At 37.9% G+C, this 22,142-nt stretch overlaps 1 long non-coding RNA gene across 1 annotated transcript; it reads left to right on the top strand.

Annotated features, from left to right (window-relative positions):
* Positions 1 to 691: 691 nt before the first annotated feature.
* On the top strand, positions 692 to 22,142 carry LOC148132111 (uncharacterized). Its single transcript, XR_015747601.1, has 3 exons — positions 692 to 1,682; positions 8,271 to 8,439; positions 21,950 to 22,142. It is a non-coding gene; the product is annotated as an uncharacterized LOC148132111 (long non-coding RNA).

The following is a 22,142-nucleotide window of genomic DNA, read 5'->3' as shown; positions in this document are numbered from 1 at the left end:
ACATTTTCATGGAACTCTTTGGCAGAAGTTACACCAGTTAAACTGGTATAACATCCATGCTTATAGTCTCTCTTTATTTCCTGTCACATATTTTAACTGACACTAATACGTAGCACCGCCTTTTCTAATTTTGTGTCCTCCAGATGTGTTGAAGTGCAAATCAAGCATCTCTCAGTCAGTGTCCCAGTGGGGAGCAGACGTCTGGGGAAAGGTGCTGCTGAAGGATGCATTCGCCCCGGCATGTAGCAGAAGGATACTTCCGTAAGACTTTGAAATCTTTAATAAAGCAAGTGAAAATACAAGGAGGTAAACAAAAATATTTATTTGCTAGCTTGTTTGCTAGATTTATATGCATCTTCAATCAACAAGTGACTCTGAGTAGCTCACCCAGTTCTTGCAATGGTGAATTTAAAAAGGTCAAAAAGTAATAATAACATTGCCAACCAAATGGCAATTAATCCAGAACAAAAAAACATAGTGCTTTGAAATTCCAGAATCAACAAATGTTCCCTTGCAGGAGGAATCATCCTAGCTTGCTGAAACAGGTTGGGGGTTAATGGCCTTGCAGAAAGCCAAAATCTTGAGGGATCACTTGAGCTCCAGGGAGAGGGACAAATTGTTCAAAAAAGAGGATAGCAGCAGAGAAGACCTGCCTCTGAGGTTAAATACATTCCCTAAAGGTAAGAACCTGGAGAAAGTCTTTAAAATCTCATTGGAGGGGTAGAGGGCATAGGAAGAAGGCAGTCCCCCAAATACACACATTAGAAACCTTAAAAGTTTTAAAATATGACATTATATTACGTGAATTATATTCATAAATGTTCAGATAACTAATGCAGCTATCAACATAGTGATATTACACACACACACACACACACACACACACACACACACATATGTTTATCAACTTGAACTAGAGCATTTTTGATGGATTGCAGCTTCTGAATGCTCATCAAGGACAGCCCCATGTTTAGGGCATTACAATAGACCAACTGAAAGTTGACAAGATGCAAGTGACTATGAGTATGGTTCCAAGTCTAGAAAAGTATAATTGGTTTATATGCTGCAATCATACAAAGACCTCCTAGCCACAGCTGCCATCTGCTCCTCAAGCAGGAGCTGTGAGTCTAGAAGGGTTGGCAGATTTTGGACCACTAACATGTACACCCTTAACTGGGGTCAGAAATTTTCAGAGCGGGTTCAGGTCAGAAATCCTGTCCCTGAAAACCTTCCATGACAAAAGGTCGGTTGTGAAAATGTCATTTTTATATCCAATTGTATTATCTTGTCATCCTGAAGGCTGAAATATCTGAACATGTATGTTTAATAGAGTAATATTACAAACACGAGCGCCCCTCACTTTGGAGTTATTTTTAGAAGTCTTTAACAAGGGACAAAAACTATTTCTGTCACTCATGTCATTCTAAGTTAATATATAAATAGCATCTGTATGATGTTTCATACTTCACTTTAGCAAATATACTCTGCATTTTGTTTTACAGTGGGACTATGGAACTGGGGCACCTCTGACTCAGCAGGCATAGCTTCTGAGCAGGATTAAACAAAGTCGGAAACTAAAACACCTGAAGAGCCGTAGCATCCCCATGTCTGATCATGAATGAATAAGAATTGATGCCTTTTAGTTGAGTCAATTCTGCTTTACTGCGGGCCTTTCTGGGCAAGTAGGTGATATGCTCTAAATGCATTTTGACCTGGATCTAGTATGTTATAACCTTCCAGAATTTAGCGTACATCTCCCATGGCTATGCTGAATTGGACATAATAAGAACTTAATTCAAAAAAAAAAAATGCTCTTTTGACCTAATTATTGCTACATTACTCATTACTTGGGCCTATTCAGCTATAGTAATTTCACTGTCTTGGACACAAAATTTGCTAAATGTACTGCATCAACAGGAATGCTTGCCAAGGAAAGAGGAAGTTGAATTTTCATCCTATGCACTTTGAGCTCTAATAAAATACATATTCACCACAACAATTATGTTTGCTATAAAATAAAGATGGGCATGTTTCCAGCCATAGCTGCACTTTCTCTTGTAATTGAATTATCATCTGCAAAAGCTCAGGGACAAAACCTCAAGATCTACTTTACAGGAAATATAAAAAAAATCTGATCATGGGAGCACTGAACATGTGGTTCTGGATTTTAATACTTAATGTTTAATGTATTTACTTTTTTCTCACTCGTATGCATAGTAGACCATCTATCTTTATTAAGAGGATGTTTCCTTAATGTCTGCCCCAGTATAATGCATTACTAATCAGGAGGGCAGCCGGGAGACATAGGATAAGTCGGATTAAGGGAGGCAATGCTCTGACAAACATAAAACTGGAATGCAGCTGAGCCCAGATTAAGCAGTAAAGACAGGGTATCTTCTGCTGTCTAGGAAAGGAAACTAGTTTCAATCCATTAAAGAATCACATCCCTCCAGATACATGGATTGAAAAAAACAAACCTTTATTTTAAAATAATAAAAAATTAAGAGAGGGCTATGAGCTCACAAGAAAAGTTTGGTGTATTCTTCGCTTCAAACTACTGAGCCTTCTTGCTCCTTTTGTGTGATAGGCATCACCCAATGATGAAACATACAGTTTGGTAATAATCAATTTGAGGCATAATTTTAAGACTTTCTGTTCCTTGTTCTAAGGGGGTCTTAGACATTAGCCCAGTGGCATCACTGCTGATTGTCTTCAAGTTGCCTTCAAATATTTTGGAGTTACTGGGTGTGGAATTTGCTTCCTCCTAGCTCTTCAGAGAGAGAAGGGGGGGGAGAAAATGAGAGAAAGAGAGACATGAGAGAGACAGAGACAGAGAGATGAGAGAGAGATGAGAGAGGGAGGAAGGGAGAGATGAGGAGAGAGATGGGAGAGAAAGAGATGGGAGAGAGGGAGGGAGGGAGAGATGAGAGAGAGAGAGAGATGAGAGAGAGAGAGAGAGAAAGATACCTGTTTCCCAGAGAAAAGAAAATATGGGGAGCCACAAAACCTGGGTAGGCATGGCTGGGAGGTCATGTGACTGGGTGGGAGTGAGTTACATCAAATTGGCTACACCCACCCAGGTTTTGTGGCTCCTGGTGTTTTCTTTTCTGTGGGAAATGGGTCCAAATGGCTTTTTGAGTGTTTAAGGTTGCAGACCCCTGAGTCCAGGGTTCGTTCTGCTGCAGGTCATGCGTGATGGTATCAAAGACAAATATATGCAGAAAGACTGTGCAGAGTCTTGGTGTAGCCTAGCTATCACTGGGAATCTGATGGAGGATGGGAATCATCAGTAGGGACAGTAAAATGCATTCCAATATAGTTTTCTGCCAGGGTGGATGGGTGGATGGGTGGATGGGTAGACAGTAAGAAGGCCCATGGTACATTCATGAAAAGACACATGACTTAATAGTTATCTGTTTTTCAGCCTGCCAGTGGCTGCTAGTCCAGATGCAAAGCAAATCTTAAACAACACGTTCTGAAGTGACCAAACTTTATCTAGGCCAACACATATGAGGTTGCCTTGGTATGAATGTCTGGACAAGTAGAAGAATAGTGAATCACAGGCAGTCTATTTCAATAGCTTAAAGAAGCCGTCATTGTCAATGACATAGCTATCATGGATCATCTTACTTCATTTCCAGAAAGTAGGTCTTTCACAGACCCAGAAATCTCCTTAGCATAAACAATCATCACCGAATCTATATTCATTCAGTTGAGAAATGTATAATGATGCATCAGGCTTAAGCTTGCTACATTCCTGTCTGCATAATAAGACCTTATCAAGTTATCCTATTTACATAGCAACCCTAGAATATTGATCCTTTTCAAAGGATCTGAAACATTTTCCACGCTATGCCTCTGGCTGTTAATTACTATCTTCTTTGTGTTTGCCAAAAGTATGGCTGCTTACAAAACCCATTTGGGAGGTTAACTCTCCATCACAGTGGGCAATGGCAAAAGACTGTGAGAGGCAGTGGGTCAAATCCTGAAGTCAAACCTGCCTTACTATGCCAAATCAGCTGGTGATCCACTGAAGAGCAAGGGTAGCAAAGCTAGAGGAATCCGCCAATTGCCTTGATAGATATATGCAAATGGCTTAATGGGAAATGGGAAGCCAGCCAATTTGCCTTAGTGCATCCTAGCCAGCGTAAGCCATACTGGGGCAGATGAACCAATGGTCTTACTGGGAACAGTCTGTTCCAGTTTTCTTCCTGCTGTTTGTAAGTCTCTCCTAAGAATGTTGATTCTTTGAGAGGATGAGATATGTTAGAAACTTAAACAAGTACTTTGTTTATCAGGAAAAAAAATGTTTGTGCTGACATAATAAACAAGGTATCTGTCCTCAGTTGGACCATGCAGGTTATAGTCCACTGACCACTAACTTTAGAAAACTCCCCTTGAAAGAATGACTAGAAGAACATCTGGAGGAGTCAACCTGGCCAATGTTTATGTCTGCCAGGAAAACAGAAATTTTAGTTTAATAAATGTGGAAGACCCAAGGTTGAGAATGGGTTTGCAAAAGAACTAAAAATGTGCATTTTTATATAGTCCCCATCCTGTTATTTCACGTTCAGCGCAGAGTGCAGGCTATCTTAGTAATCTGTTTCTAAAACTCAGTATCCATATTCTAAAACAATATTAGTTAATATTAATCAGAGGAAAGCAATTCTCTGGCCTCTGAGGTTACATTTCATGTATGGCTGCTCTCCAGCCCACATAATATCTCTACATAGCTACACAGGAAACAAAGACTAGGGCCTGGAGAAAATCTCCAAAGGGCCATAAAAATAAAGATAAGGTTCACTGTATGGTAAAAGCATTCACATGACAAGCATAAACTCACCTTTGCAGCTGTCTTGGACATAGCATGACACAAATAGATCAGATGGGCAAGTTACCAGGACAGGAGACTCCCTTAACCTCTTTTTATAGAGGATAAACAATAGTGAGAGGAAACATAGGCCTCCTGTGCTAGTTTAGTCTTTCAGGAAGGTAACATGACAAATAGGGGTGACTATCTAGGAGAATGGTAGAATGTATTTCTCAGTGAAAGAATAATAGAAAATTGGTACAATCCTGGTAGAGGAGGTGAATGATAATTGTGCAGTTTGTATGTTCAACTTCACTGAAACAATTTTCCCTGAATGCAAATACAATCTCCCTGTACATTACTTCTTTTAGTGCAATCAAAATTACTTTGCCTGATTATGTAGGGATATAAGTCATTGTGGTTTAAGGCACTTAAGTTTTAGTGAAATGGCAGTTTAAAAACACCTCTTGGTTTTGCAAATTTTGGGCAAAACCAGGAAGGCCAAATGCATTAACAATATATAAAATTCTATATTATTAGCATTATTGGAATGGGCTTTACAGTAGATCATCCTAAATGTAGGCTATTTTGTTTTGAAACAATTGTAGCTATAGTGGATTTTAATTATTTTCAAGAACTCTGAAAGAACAAGCTGGGGTTGTCCTATTTTAGAACCTCAATAGCAAAGGGTGTTTAAACATATCAAGGATACCATGTTTATTGTGATTTGAAAATCAATTAATGAAATTAATGTTATTATAAAGTTATGAACATATTTTTATTATTTTTTCATGTTTCTCTCAAGCATTTCAGAAGGTTGCTTATCAGCTTCATTCAGGTGGAAGAGTAAAATGAATAAGGGAACACTTAACACCCATGATTCAAGAACCATAAGATTGGTTTGAAAACCCTAAGATTCATAATATTAAATTGTTACAAAGTTCATTACAGTTTAAAGATTTGAATGTACTTTTGAATTGCATACCAAAAATTTAGAACATCACTCTATGAGGAACTGTTTATTGATCCAACACGGAGAATAGCAAACTGTTCAATGTCAGAAAGATGGAGGCTTCCCAGATTTATCATCTCAACAGTATGTGTTCTCAACTCATAATTTTGGGTATGTGTTTACTTTCTGTCTATCAACCGGCTCTTTACCACCGTATCGGAAAAACTGATGAATATTATCTAATGTGGTTAAAGTTTAATGATGGATAGAAAAATGTGATCGAATTATTATATGTACCCTAATATGTTTTGGGTTTTTTAAATATATATTTTTGTTCTGTTTGTGTTTTTGTGCTCTTTTTTTCTTTTCCGTACATTAAAGCATAACACGAGAGAGATGAAAAATGCTGCTTGATTCAAAACTAGCCTTGCTTTCCTCAAGTATATACACTGCTTGGGGACTGCAAATCCTGTTTTCAATGTTTTGGTGATTGAACCATGTTGTAATGGGGATTTGCCACTCTACACATTAAGGAAATGCTGTTTAAAGGCAACAGCAGAAAAAGGGAGAAAAATGCTTAGACTTCTTGCAGGGTTAAAGAAGTGTCCACAGTCAGGGCCTTCATTCTTGGAGATATCTCAAATGCTTCCAAAACAGTTTGGAGACTAGAGATGTTTGAGGGAAGAGGGTTAAGAAGAAGAAGACTGGGAATATATAACCCTATTTCCCCCCCACCCCCAAGCATAAGGACCAGAGGTGGTATTCAACAGGTTCTGACCAGTTCTGGAGAACCGGTAGCGGAAATTTTGAGTAGTTCGGAGAACCGGCAAATACCACCTCTGACTGGAGATTTTACAGTATCCTTCCCCTGCCACGCCCACTGAACCGGTAGTAAAAAAAAATCAAATCCCAACACTGATATGAAAGGTATCCAGGGAAGATCCTCTTAAAATTGTCTGCCTTGTTTTTGCAACAACACTCAGCCATTTTTTCTTCTCCTGAGCAGAGGATGAGAGGGAAGGCGTTTTATTGCTCCATTCACAGCAATAAAATGGGCTCATTTGGACTCACCTCTACCAGGTTTCCCTACCAGGATCTTTAAGTCAAAAATAGAATATTATTTAGAATAGAATATTCTTTATTGGCCAAGTGTGATTGGACACACAAGGAATTTGCCTCTGGTGCATAAGCTCTCTGTGTACATACAAACAACAAAGGGTTAATTCATAAATCATTAGATGCACCATAAATCGTAAGAAACACAACAACAAAATGATATAATCTAAGATACCAATAGGAGAAGGTAATAGGAAAGATGAGAAGGATAATAGCAGTACAGTACAGCCCCACTACATAGGTAAATAACCTTACGCGCAAGACAGTGCTATGGGGAATTAGTTGTTCAGCAGAGTGATGACATTGGGGAGGTGGGGGAACTGTGCATAGTTGTTTTGGCACGCAATGCCCTATAGCAACATCCAGAGGAGAGGAGTCAAAACAGTTTATGTCCAGGATGTGAGGGGTGTGTAGAGATTTTTCCAACCTTCTTCCTGGCTCATGCAGTATACAGGTCCTCAAAAGGGAATCCAGTCAGGAAGTAGTCAAACAACCAAGGTCTCAGTGCCTTTTAAAATGGATTCAGAAGCAATGGGAAAACCATACATCCCAGTATGGTTTTGATAATATGGATGCTTGTTCCAGGGTTTTCCAAGATAAAAATCTGAAATAACAGTACCTCCTAGAAGGGCTGAAATTACTAATTTCACGAAACTAATTCACTTTTCTCAACATCTTTTAGGCCCCAGCCCTAAAATCCTTATCCAAGGATTTCTAGCCAACATGATCACACTCTGGAAATCTAAAAGGTACTATTTTCACACATCTGGAGTACATCTGGGAAAAACTGATTTAATTTGAATACACTAGATTCTATTGATTCATTTGTTGAGTAGTTGTGCAGCACACATACATATTGTGCACTATATTGCTCTGAAAAATAAACTATAAAAATCAGCACAGTACATGTTATCACATGAATCCTATAAACTAGATAGAGACATATTTTTTTTTCTATGCTTGATCCAGGATCTGACTGGCTGTCATCAAGTAATAAAGCAAGATTTAGTATAGATCAAGAGAAGTTTCATCTTCTTAATTTTTGTCTTGGTGGTGGTATAAAGGATGAACCAGAAAACAGGTGGTATATTTCTCACCTTAATTTCATGTGAAAAGATTTGAAATTACCTCCAATGGAAAAATGGATGGTAAAGTTGATGGAGCTGGTTGAGACAGCAAACCTGAGCCAGTGATGTGTGTTTTAAAATAAGTGCTGAAATATTCTGAATTAATAATGTCTAACTCAGATAATTATTTACAATTACCTTTGGGAGAGGAGGTGAAAACTGAAAAGTCTTCTTTATCAAAATCAAAATAGAAAATCCAATTGTATGGATGGGGGAGGAAGAGGTTCCCTTCAGAAAAATAAAAATGTTTGCCTTGTTTTACTAGGATTCATGCCATTATCTGAAAACCCACAATGCGGAAGGAAGAGAAGAAAAATGTTTTTCATGAAAATAATCAGAGGCATTTTGGCAACTACTTCTGAATGCTTTTTATTACTTGGATTCCTGATAAATAGATCCGCAAAACAGTTTGTTCTTAGCTGAAACTTGAAATGGTAAGGCAGCTCAAAGCAATGAGTAAAAATTTGGTTAAATCAATGGAAAATTCTCCATGTTTAATGATATACAAGCAAATGATTGTGAATGTGCTTTGCTTATTCAATTCTTGAACAGTTCTAAGTGGCAAAGAAATACCAGTTATATAGGTAGTTCTTGACTTACAACTGTTCTTTTAGTGTCCATTCAAAGTTACAATGCACTGAAAAAGGTGACTTATCACCATTTTTCACACCTATGACCATTGCAGCATCCCATGTTGAAAATTCAGATGCTTGGAAACTGGTTCATATTTATGATGGTTGCACTGTGATCAACTTTTTGCAATCTTCTGACAAGCAAAGTCAATGGGGAAGCCAGAGTCACTTAGCAACCATGTTATTAACTTAACAACTGCAATGATTCACTTAACAACAATGACAAGAAAAGTTGTAAAATGGGGCAAAATTCACTTAACAAATGTTTCACTTAGCAACATAAATGTTGGGCTCAGTTGTGGTCGTAAGTCTAGGACTACCTGTAATTGGCTTCTGCTTTATTGAACAGGAAACAACATCCATTGACTTAACCATGATTGGATATATTCATGTGAGTAGTGCTTAGTATATATGTGTGTATGCATATACCAAAACCAAATACCATATAACAAAAGTGTGTACTTTTGTTATAACAAATGATTTAATTTTTAAAGGAGCTCACCTTCAGATCACTTCCCTTCTCTGGTTAAAAAAAAAAGGTTCAGAGGAATTTTATGTATCTCAATTCTGACATAATTTCCACGACATTTAGAAGAGAAAAAAAAGCAGGACATTCTTTTCTTCTTTTTAATCAAAGTCTACATGATCTGGCTTTCTTCAATAAAAGTTTTTTAAAATGCAAATAAAAATTACCTCAAAAATTTTCAGAGGGGTGCGGGAATTTAAGCTCCAATTCTAACTAGATTTACCTAGAGGGAAATCTATTGAACTCAGTTGATCTTACTTTAGAAGAATCCATATTGCATTACTTTATTACTTGAGTTATGAGCTATAATGTCAGGTGGGTCCTTCCATGAGTAATATAGCAGATTATCAAAATATTATTTAAAGAATGATTTTTTTCGTTATATATTTCCTTATTGTAATCCTCAAAAAGGTACAGAAGAAGGCATCCAAGCAAAGGGGGTGCAGTAGCTGTGCAATGAGGAAACTTTGCAATGTTTCAAGATTTTTAAATTTAGGAATCCATTGGAATAGAGGACATTTGAGAACAGGCTGAAAAATTACAAGTGGTATGTAGAAGAATGATTTGGAAGAAGTTTTTCTTTTTTCTTGCTTATAGACAAAAGGAAATATATTACTGAACTTTTGAAATTGTTACTGGAGGTTATGAGGAGAGCTTCTAGCAGAAAGACCTTTAAAAGTAGTTTGGACAAATCCATTAAGACCACTAGTCATAAAGCTAAACCAGACCCCAAGTTTGGAAAACAGAGGTAGGAGATTGATGATCTCTTTTCTTGCTTTTTGGCATCCCAAAACATCCAAGACACAACCAAGTCTATATAAAGGAGGAAAGGTCATTGTGATCTAATCTTGCAGGATTCTTCTTGTGAATTCATATTTATGTAGGAGTATTTCCTGCTGCTGGTCAAGCTAATAATGACACAAAGATGGAGACTTCAACAATAACCCATTCGTGCAGTTTCCTCCTCTCCAGGGAGTTCTGGGAAATGCTCCTATCTGAAATCTGGAAGGCTTCTGCCAGTCAGTGTATAATGGCAATGATGATCCATGGGCCAAATCTACAATTTGTGATAAGGCTGGATTTCTTTGGTTTCAGCCACACCCTCCCTAATTTTCGGCATTGGCCACAGAATTTTTCTTTCATCAGGATACCAATTGCTGCTTGCCTGAACAGGCTACTGACACTCCTTGACAAGATTGTCAACACCTTATCTTAAAGGGTGTTCCTTCCGTACCCAGAAAGAAAAAAGCAATTTTTGGCAGGCGTGACATCTTCTAGCAGGTGGGAAGCACACCTGCCTAACCTTCTTTGAGAAGTTGGTTACTGCCAATATGTATTGCTTTCCATCTGTGTAGGCCAAGGATCTATGGAAGCAATTGGATAGTATATTTTCAAATAAAGATCAACATAGTTAGGAAGGAAGAAATGCTCCAGTTTAAAGAGAGTAAGAGGGAAAATATTGATTATGAAGTAAGAAATGCTCCAGAAACTGGGTGTTCCCATCACCATTTCCAATCTCCAAGCTCTCCAAAGCAGTTTGAAACCGACCACTGAACAACTTGATCAGACAGTAATGTTGACAACAACAAGTGAAAATCATTGTGGCTTTTGTAGCTGCCTCTCCCAGTCCAACAGTGATCAAAATTCCTTCACCCAATCCCCTTCACATAAAAGACAAAAACAAAAACGTTTTGCCCAGGACTAAAGAGAAAAAGAAAACTAATGGATTCTTGTCAGTTTCATACTTCCCTCTTTCCCTGTCAGAAAATTATGAAACAATCAAACCAGCATCTCCTTTGAAGGACCTCCTAGGGAAACTGGAGCTTAAAACTCAGGGGAAGTGATAAAGCAAGAAATCACTCCAAGGGACAAATGGTCCAAGCTCCACAAAGCTCAAGTGTTACCATATTTTGTTTCCTTTTAACTTTCCCTCAGCTGTTTCATCAAATAAGAGCTATTTTAGGGAGTCAACATATGATTGACTACATTCAGGAAGAATTAAAATATTTTTCATTGTGACAATTTCTTTTGGAAGGGGAAGACTAGAGGAACATAACTTGGTTGAACTTTTCCAGGTCTGCAGATGATTCCCTGGTGTATTGGACAGACTTCTTTCCTTTCCTTTCTCGTAATTCCTTATAGGCAAAAGATTCTTTCAGCTGTTTATTTTCCATCTACCCATATGTTCCCCACAACATCCAGCCTACCCTCTGTTTTAAGTTTAAACTTAGAAGCCATAAATGTAGCAGATGAGCAAATGTCTGAAGCCAAGCGGAAACAGCACAAGTGAAAACAAACACCATATGTTTCAGGGTGCCTTCTTTCCCTGGGAAGTAAGAGCCAAAGGCAAAGAAAGGTTCATATGCAAATGTTTGCTATACTTTTCTTTCTTTGGTGATGGCCATTAATATTCCAGACACACATGCAAGATAGAATTCAATGCTGCTTATCTGGAAAAAACCAGCACATGCATATATGAAACCACCTTGTTACGTACTTATCACTACTGTGTTTTGGTTATGTGGGCAAGACTTTATCAACCAGAACAGTTGGTGAGGAAGAGGTTGAAAGCATCTCAGTTTAAATTGTACTAACTCCTTTAGGATTCTTTCCAATGGCTACGTTAAGGTGCATTCCACACATGCTGTCTCACATGGCTAAGCTTTCACATATTTTGGTAGTTTAGCGTGGTCCCACCTCAAAGCAGAGGATTGGTTGATTCTCCACTTTTTTCTCCTCTTCTGCTCAGTGTTACCTACTGGCAGAAAAACAACCTTCAATCACTCCAGGTAATCTATCAAGGGGATAGGTTGGGGGACTCCAGCAATCATTGAACTGCCTTTTCAACAGCTCTATTAGAGGAGGTGGGGTGGATATAGGAATGCCAATGTTCCAAAAGATGGATATTCTCATGTCCAAAAAAAGTTTTGGTTGACAGATTGGTGAGGCAGAGGAGGGTGCAAGGTGGAGCAGGAGAAAACTTGCAAACACATCAACAAAGTTATGTCTTGCTTCGACATGCCAGCTAGCTGGAATATTTATTTATTTATTAGCATATTGCTGATTTCCCAGAAGATTTATAGGCTTGTATTCAGGAAAGGTTTTTTAAAAAAACATCTCAGCAAGTTCATCCTACTCTGATATATCTCCATATGAAAAGTACCACACAAGGATTGCAGTGCTGGCAGCAATAATCTGCAATCAACAGTACCCAAAAGTATGCAAAATAGCCTTAGAGTGGGCAAAATCACTTGATTCTCTAATTTGAAAAATGTAATGGAAAATATGACCATTACAGCCCCTATTGGACCCTAGCAATAAAAATTGTTGGCAGAATCCAATCTTCACTAGGTAAATAAACCAGTTTTTTTTTAAAGGCAGGTTTACTGGTCTTCTGCAAGACCATTAAATACATGTTGTTGTCTCTTTAAAAAAATATACCATTTTTCCAGGAGACTGATAGATGCCTAGAAATAAGGAGAATGTGTAACACCTATGTGACATTTTTGCAAAACACAGGTGAGGATGGCCACTCTTTATTTTTTTTATTTATTTATTTATTTATTTGTCAAGTGATTATAAGATAACAGGTATAAGTATAAACATAGTTATAAATACATGAAATGGATACATAAAAGAGAAATAAAAAGAAACAGCCCGATATTTATTCTTCCTTCTTGCTGAAGGTAAAATCATCATCTGGTCCCTGTGACTCCAGGGTAAAGAACGGTGTTCAGAAGCTTCAGATGGCTAATCCCATCTCATGATTGACATGATCACAAGGCACTGTTATTATGGCAAGATTTGTGGTGAAAGAAGAGGGAAAACACCACTTTAATAGAGAAAGAACTAAAAACAACGTAGGTGATTCCATAATTCGTTGGAAATGAAACAGACGTGTCATGAAGGCGAGTCCTTTAAAAACAGTTGGACGAAGGGACAATATCTGCCACCTCAGTGGAGCAGTCCTTGTGGCAAATAGTTCTCTGCCCTTCAATTTCTGGCATGAACTTCAGTAAAATTTCTTCTAAGGCTTAAGAGGGACATTAAGGTAATCTAAAACATTTAACTCCTGGACTTATTTGCCTGATATAAGAAAAAAGATAGCCTATCAGTATGGACAAAAAATGGTTGGTTGACTGATTGCCATAAGGTGGGAGAAAATTCAGTAGAATAGAAAACTCTCTCAGGGCAGTGAAAAGGGGTGTGGAGTTTGTTTGTTTTTCCAGAAGCTAAAAGTGGTACACAATTATCGCAGTCCTTCTCTGCATCCCTTCATGTTTCAATCTTACATGACTTAATTATTCTTCATCCATCAAAAATGTATGATGAGATTAACCAGGATTTTCTAGAGCCCAGGACTGTCCTGCCAAAATTAGCCATGTTCCAAGCATTATTGGTGTTCTCTGCCATCCTCAACTTAAAAAAACAGTCTTACATTCGTCCTCTGTTTCATATAGCACAACAACTTTCAAGGGGCCTCAGTGGTTTTCTATGTGAACTGAAATAGCCTTGGAAATTGGAGACAACATCAGGAAAAATGGAGGGGTTTTGGTGCCATGTGCATTTTGAGATCATGGAACAAAAAGAGCATCCTGTTTGACAACATATTGGAGACAGGTGGCCATCTCCAGTTCTGCCTGTGCTTAAAAAAAACATTCCAAATCCTCTGCAACATAAAATGTACCACTAGCACTTTGGAAAGTACGAGGGGGAGGGGAGCCAAAAGTAGACAATTGCTATTCCTTATTTTATTGGTAAAAAGTAGAGGGGAATTACTAATAATACAAGTTTTGAGTCTCTATAGTACTCAGGAAATAGTCTCCTATTCCCTGGGCCCACTGAAATCTCTGGCCAAAACCAAGGCAATACTTTTCTTTTAGCTGGCATATAATACCCATAAAACACAACACTGGCATGCAGTCAAGAAGATTTCTGTGTCAAACTAAAATAGGAAAATATTGCTGAAAAAATTGTTGAATACCTCTGGATGCTAGCTTTTCTTCCCATCTGGCACTTGTTCACGCCAAGATGGAACGAAAAACGGAAATAACCCTGTTTGCTCCATTTCAGGACCTAATTTAATTCTGATAGCTTGCATAAATGCACCAAAACAGCTGCATGTGGTCTATGTTGCTAAATAATGCTTAATAGTTTCCATATTTGCTTACATGTTGCCATGTTCCCTATGGTCAGCTGCTCATCGTTATTATGCACGTATGGTGAAAAGAGAACTGTAAACTGCTCTGCCTCGTAAGGTCTACTGCAAAGGTTCATTTTGAAGCATGCTTCTAAGAGGCAAGTGTTGGTTTGACTCTCAAACTTAAGAGTCAAGAGAAGGCAAGGAAGGGATTCCAATTTCTCTTTGGCTAGAGGTTGGATCAGAAATGGAGATCACCTTGTGGACTGAGGAGTAAATGCTGCAATAGCCAAGAACCAGCTCATCACTCACTGGGCAATGCACTACTTGTTTTGTTTTTTAATTGATTTCTGAACATTTGAGCTACTTTTCTGCTTTTTTTCCCTGTTCAATCATTTTGGGAGACTGTTTGGACAAGTTTTCTTGGAAAGTTTGTTCAGAAATAGTTTGTCGTTGCCTGTTTCTAAGGGCTGAGAGAAAATGAATATTAAAAACAACAGTTGTTTTATTTAGGTTATGACTAATTCCTGTTGAATTAATTGTCTGGGACAGGTGTTTGAGCTAGGGTATTCAACTTCACATGATACATTATCCCACCTCATGACCACCTTAAGCATGTTATACAAAAATGCCACCAATTCCATCCACTAAGGGACATGAGATTTTGTTGTTGTTGTAAGTTTGCTTCAGAATTCTAGAAGAATAAGAAAATAACCCTGAAGAAGAAATGGAAGGACATTTACACCAGGTTAGTCCTAAAAGACAAGAGAGGGTGAGAAAGAAACTCAAGATTGCTTTTCTCTTTAATAGAAGGGAGGAAAGAAAAACTGTCAGGTTTTCAAGATTCTTTTGTTATACCCTGCACTAACAAAGTACAGTCCCAGCAATACTTGTGGAGTCTGTTTCTGGCCTACTTGAAGAGGTACACCTAAACATTAATGACATTTGATCCAATGATTCTTACCCATTTTTACACCTGTGAAACACGCTTATTCAACACAGAACAACTCAACACAGAACATCTTCATTGCACTGAATGATGTATTTGGCTTGAGGCGATTTAGTAATAGTTATTTGTTTATTTACAGTTCCACACCAGAATCTTGTGGTTAACTTGTGGTAAATGTTAATCTATAAATCCAATCTTAATACATCTAGATAAAGAATGCATTACAATTCAAAATAATAATCTGATACCTTAGAAAGTTCCCACAAAAAATAGGTATTAGTTCTAGATGAACTTGGACACTTATGAAAGAAAAGCCTTTTTGCATCTCATCATTGGTAGCTATGACAATTGAAATCAATTCTGTTCTTGCTCTAAGAATCCCATAAATTTGATACTGTACCCACCTTGATCATGATGTTATATGTGTTCTGCATAATACATCAAGGAATAGAAAAGATAACTTCTGTGATAAATTTTACCTTAAACAAAAGACAGTAATTTCACAGAAATTAAGTGTAATCTAAATTTATAGACTTACTGACTTTAAAGCTGCTTCTGAACAAATCTGACTGATTGACTGACTGACTGATTGATTGATTGATTAGATTTTACCCAATCTGTCTGCTTTGGCAGATACTTTGCTCAATCTCCTGAATGAATTTTGGAAATTCATTATTATTATTATATATTTTCTTGAATGTTCTGTAAGTAATTCACCTGTTTACAAATGTAGGCCTTCTGAATGGACAAGAGAGTAAAGTAGCATTTCATAAATTATAAGTTCATTCAATATACGTATTTACCCTTCAATTCCCCTAATGAGAACATAATTAAAACTAGAAAGTTATGTATATATCCCTATATTAATGACTAAAGAAATCTGCCTGAAATGGGAATACAAACTAGGCAGGAAGTAAGCATGGTTGACACTGAAAGTTGACATTTTCTAGATGAGTTAGGAGTAGGACTTCACAGCCAACATGGCTTCCATGCTGGCTTGGAGTTAGTTGTGAGATATCTGGAGAATGAAGAGATTGGGAAAGGTGCATCATGCTATTTTTATTTTATTTCCATTTGGCAACATGTTTGAAAGAGAAAATTTTTCTACAATAAACATTACTTATATGGTGATTACTTTGGAACACAATTTTTCTTCTTGGGCAGATTTCAACTGTTTGTCATATTTCTGAGATTTTGTGTAAACATTATACTTACACTGTTATCGTGGAAGATGAAGACACTTTGCCAAGTGTTGATTATTGTAGATTACATATTATAGGTATAATATAATCACTCATTGTTGGGAAAAATGTTCTATGATGATCTTGTGATATTATTTTTCTCTTTTATGTAAGCTATGATAAATATTAGATTGATAGATGATGATAGATAGATAGATAGATAGATAGATAGATAGATAGATACAGACAGATTTGTTTATGTAATAAAATCTAATATGAACTAAACTTAAAAAAAGAATAGAAAGGAGAAAATCTTACAAGAAAAAAGTAAGAATATAATAAAGAAAGAGAAAATAAATATATAAAGAGGTAACTTCCAACAGGTCTAAAGAAATTTAGTCACTCTTCATCCCTCTAAAGTTACAAATATTTGTCTTCTCATCTATATTTCATCTCTTACCTATAAACAAATCCACATCACATCATCTTTGAGGCCTGGTGTCAACAGAAAGTCCATAAAGGGTTGTCAGAAGCAACAATCTATTTTCTTTTAAATAAACCAACTTTATATTTCTTTTATTTTTAACAGATTACTTTTTTAGTTCATTCAAATATTGTCATAGGATTTGATTTCTCTTCATTTCTTCGTATCTCATTCAAGTTCTTCAAAACTTTAATAACTCTGCTTTGTAAATCCAGTAAAAAAAAACATCCAGGTTATTCTCTCAATTTATCATCTTTGTTTTCCTTTTAAATTTTAAAACCTCAGTTGGTTTCTTTTGTAAATCCAATGAAACATCCAATAATCTCTTGGCCTATCAGTTATAAATCCATTTTTGTTGCCATCTCTATCACTCAAATATAATTTGTTCTACACCTGTCGTTTCTTCATTGATATCTTTTGGACACTGTCTATCCATAGAAGCAGACATGATTACTGATGATGATATTGTGGCTAATATTTTCTGATTTCATTTCTTAAAACTCTCCATCAATATTTTCATTGTTATTCTGATTTGTAACATTTTACAGGCTTGTGAATTTTTCTTGTACCTGAAAACTTTAATCTCATCTACTGTCCAGTTTTTTAAATCATGAGATTGTTTCTCTATTAGGTCTTGTAAAAAAAAAAACAGAATCTATTTCACGTGAGAAGTTGTTTCTTCTTTATAATTAATTACAAAATCTTATTGTAAAAGTTTCTATATTCCAATTTTATCCAGATTGTTCGTCCATTTATATCTTTCTAAGATCAAAATCTTATTTTGCTTTTTGCTGTTTATCTCAGATGCTCTACATTCTTAATCTTATGATTAAATTTTTCCTTTATTCAGGATTGAAGGCAGTCTTACCCAGCATTTTCAAACTTGTTGCTCCTTAGCTCTTATAGCTTAGAAGTAGTTAATTTCCAAAAATGATAACGAAGTGAAGTTTGCAATCCTTAATGTCCTTCAAAAGTTTTCGTCGCCTGGGTGACTTTGGGCCAGTCACTCTCTATCAGCCCAACCCACCTCACAAGGTTGTTTTTGGGGGAAAAGGAGGAGGAAGTGTACTGGATATGTTTGTCATCTTAAGTTATTTGTAAAAAGTGCAGGTACTCCTCAACTTACTACCACAGTTGAGTCCAAAACATGTTGTTAAGCGAAATGTTTGTCAAGTGAGTTTGCCCCATTTTACATCTTTTCTTGCCACCGTTGTTAAGTGAATCACTGCAGTTGTTAAATTACCGTAGTTACATGGTTGTTTAGTGAATCTGGAGTCCCCATTGACTTTGCTTGTCAGAAGGTTGCAAAATGGGATTATGTGACCCTGGGACACTACAAGGGTCATTAATATGAACCACTTGCCAAGCATCTGAATTTTGATCACATGACCACGGGGATGCAGCAATGTTCGTAAGCATGAAAAACAGTCATCGGTCACTTTTTTTCCGTGCCATTGTAACTTTGAGCGATCACTAAATGAACTGTTGTAATAAAGGAGGTGGGATACAAATAAATAAATAAATAAAAATAACATTTCAAGCAAGAGAGTTAATCCCATCATATTCAGGCACTGGAAAATAATTGCCCTGCATTCTCCTTGTAAGAAGCAGCCATCCAGAGCATATGCAAGTGATCTCCTGTCCTTTTCTTATACAGAAATGTTCCAAGGAATCAGTATACTCATCTTTGATCTTTGCCATGGTCATTGGCTCCATTTTCACAGAGCTGTCTTCAGTTCACCCCAGAAGCCTAAGCTCTCCCATGAATTCTTGATAATATTGCAGAAGTAACTGCTTAAGCTCTGAATCAATAAGTAGCTTTATCACTAAGCTTTAAGTCCAGAGGTGGTATTCAGCAGGTTCTGACCAGTTCTGGAGAACCGATAGTGGAAATTTTGAATAGTTTGGAGAACTGGCAAATACCACCTCTGACTGGCCCCGCTGTCATCTATTATCAGCCTCCTGAGTCCCAGATGATTGGCTGGGTCTTCTTTTGTTACCCTGCCTCGGAGAACGGAGCTGGAAAGCAAGTTAGTGGGGTGGGCAGAGAATGGGGATTTTACAGTATTCTTCCCCTGTCATGCCCACCAAGCCACGTCCACAGAACCAGCAGTACAATTTTTTGAATCCCACCACTGTTTAAGTCCATTGTCAATTCTTTTATCTGGCACATAGTTATGATGTGCTTGGCTAGCATTGTTGGAATCATTAAAATAAGAATCCTCTAGATTTTGGAAAGGAATCTGTTGAGGTAATTCCCCATTAGGAGAATGAGTGCACACAGGGAAACGTAGTGAGAGTGATATTGAATAACACACGACCAGCACACAGATACACTGAATAGTAAAAATGTAGGTTTTACTTCCAGTAAACGGTTAAGCAAAGTTCAACAAGCAGTCCAAGTCATACATGGTAAAAGCAATCAGTTTTTCAGTCCAGGGATAATCCAAATATCAAAGTCCAGTATCATAAACAGTTCAGTAACAGATCCAAGAAGAACGATGATCAGCAACAGTAAATAGGGAAAAATTCAGGAACCAAAAGCATCGAACATCAGAACATCAACCAACTAGCAGCTATCAACAACAGGACTAAACAACCCATTTTATGGCCGTTTGAGGAACCACACCCAATTACAATTTTAGCATTCCCTTAAAGAGACAGTATTAAATGTCTATCCTGGTTTATATATTTCCAACCCAACTGTTAGGTTACTATCAATTCCTAACAGAATCCCAAGGAGCATAATTTTCTTCCTTCTTTCCTTTCCTTTAACTAGAAAAGACAGACATTCCAAAGTTTCTTTCTCACTTCCAAACAATACTGTCAGAAGAATCCCAAGAGTGATATGCTTTCTTGGGCCCACAAGATATGGTAAGACAGGAGTGTCAATCTCAAGGTCAGATCCAGCCCATGGGATGCTTATATCTGGCCTGGAGACAGCGAAGGACCAGCCCGCGGCACCTCTGCCAGCGAAAACGGAGCTCATGAGGGCCATGTGTAGCCCTCCTGAGCTTTGTTTTCGCTGGCGAAGGGTTTCAGGAGGCTGTCCCAGCTGAAAATGGAGTTCAGGAGCCCATTTTCACTGGCAGATCACTTGGGCCATCACAGTCACTCACCTCCAACATGAGTGATGTCATGCTGGCCACGCCCACCCTGGCCATGCCTACCCTGCCCCCCTCAAGGTCAAACATAACCCTGATATGGACCTCAATGAAATTGAGTTTGACACCCCTGTGCTAAGAAAAGCTATGAATTCAGAGGATTTAAAACCTCCCATCTCTCCCTACAATACTGATTTAGGTCCTACAGTGGTCCTAATAGCCCCATTACTAGACCATGCTGGACTCATTCAGTAAATATATTCTATTTAGGAAGGAGATACATAATAGTTTATAAGATAGTCATTAATATGAAAGTGATTTTTACTAAAACAAAATATGAACAATCTCACTGGGCTTCTGTTAAAAGAGAATAATGTATGGTATGAAATATGTATAGACTGAATTTAAATTGTGGTTTTTCTTATAACTCACGAAAAAGAAACTGTAATGGGAAATAAAGCCCATATTTAAGCTCACTGGTAGCTCTGTTTAAGTAACATAACAACTCTGTTTGCCAAATAACCATTTTATCTGCCTTTTGAGCCTCTGAACACATTGCATGGAAATACTGCAGAACAGAGAAAACTACAAGTCCCTTTCAAAAATGAACCATAATCATGGGGATAGTGAGGACACAGTTATAGACCAGAATAACAGAATGACAAGTCATCAAGTTATAGCTGGGACAGAAATTCCCAATTTGTGTTGATTGTTGAAGTTTGACACAAATAAAAAAGGGTCAGTTGCTAAAGGAAAGTGAAGAATAGCCACAAAGAGTAAGAATTTCATATGGTTGTGGGTTTTTTTTAGATGAGGTTATGATGAATGCTTCAACCTGGCCTTTAAGGCAAAGCAAAGAGGGATACCCTCCTGAGACCCCCAACGTTTGCAGGAAGGAACCTGTAGCTTCAGTTAGACACAGAAAAGAGAGGAGGGAAGAAGATGATTCTTGCAGGAAATCCATTTTCCTCTCCTAGAACAGCCTGGTGCTTTCAGCCAAGTAATCTTGGCTGTACATGCTTATTGTTTGAAATATGTATGAGGTAATTCGCAGTAAACTCAGGAAGTTTGTGGTCCTAAAGATCTCCTTCCTCTAGAACTCCAGCTGGAGAGGGATTGGGTAATGAATTGTTCCTGTCTGATAAATATCCCACTACACAACAGGCAAGGACACACAGGCCGAAAAAGAAAAGAAAAGAAAAAAAGACTGAGCCTTTCACGCAAAGGACACGTCCTTCTGCTCATTGGGTTACCTTTTGTTTTGCCAGCACTGCAGCCATGAGTCAATACACAGGTTGGCCCAGTTATTTATTTATTTGCTTTAAAATGGCCTTATTTGCTCATTCCTCACTCCATGGGAATAATTATTTAGATGGTTTTCCTCAGCAGAATGTACTCAGGAAAAAGAAGGAACATGGAAATGAACCCAGATGGATGTGCGCAATGGAGGAAAAAAAAAGAAACAATAACAAAGATGAGAACAAAGCAACAAACCGGGGGGGAGGGGGGGGCAGGAGGGACGACACGCACAACTCAGTGAGAAATATTTTCCCCAATGATAGCACATGGGCTGCAAGGGCCCATCACTGCTGGTTCTCGACAAATCTTTCTCCCTTGGATTTCACCCGGTTCATTGTTCATTGGTTTGTATTTCAGCTCAGGTTTCTGAGACCCCTTCTCCTCCCCAGAGCTGATGCCATTCAAGCAATGAGTAATTAGGTGATTCGCTTCTTAGAAAGAATTAGCCAGCACAGTAGTAGGAGGGTGGGTAGGTAGGTAGGTAGGTAGGTAGGTAGCAGTGGTGGGATTCCACTTTTTTTTTTACCACTGGTTCTGTGGGCGTGGCTTGGTGGGCGCACTTTGCGTGTGCAGAGGGTTTGATACTGACCTTCTCCTACAATCCTGCACTCTCCCTGTGTATTCAACAGGCGACACGCGGCAATTCGCTGTGCTGCGCAAAGCAGCTGAGCTTCAAAACCAGGAAATAAAGATCAGTATAGAGCCAGGGTGGGTGAGGGAGCCCAGCAGCTGATCGTCGGTGCGAACTGGTTAGCTCACAGATGATCCTTGGAGCTACTAGTTTGGCCAAACTGGGCTGAATCAATAGAATATCACCCCTGG

This window comes from Notechis scutatus, chromosome 2 (genome assembly GCF_049901735.1).
Source record: "Notechis scutatus isolate UNSWTSFEM ecotype Mainland chromosome 2, rNotScu1.2, whole genome shotgun sequence".
In the NCBI taxonomy this organism is placed as follows: Eukaryota; Metazoa; Chordata; class Lepidosauria; order Squamata; family Elapidae; genus Notechis; species Notechis scutatus.
The sequence above is the reverse complement of the archived record's forward strand: the minus strand, read 5'-3'. Positions and strand labels throughout refer to the sequence as shown.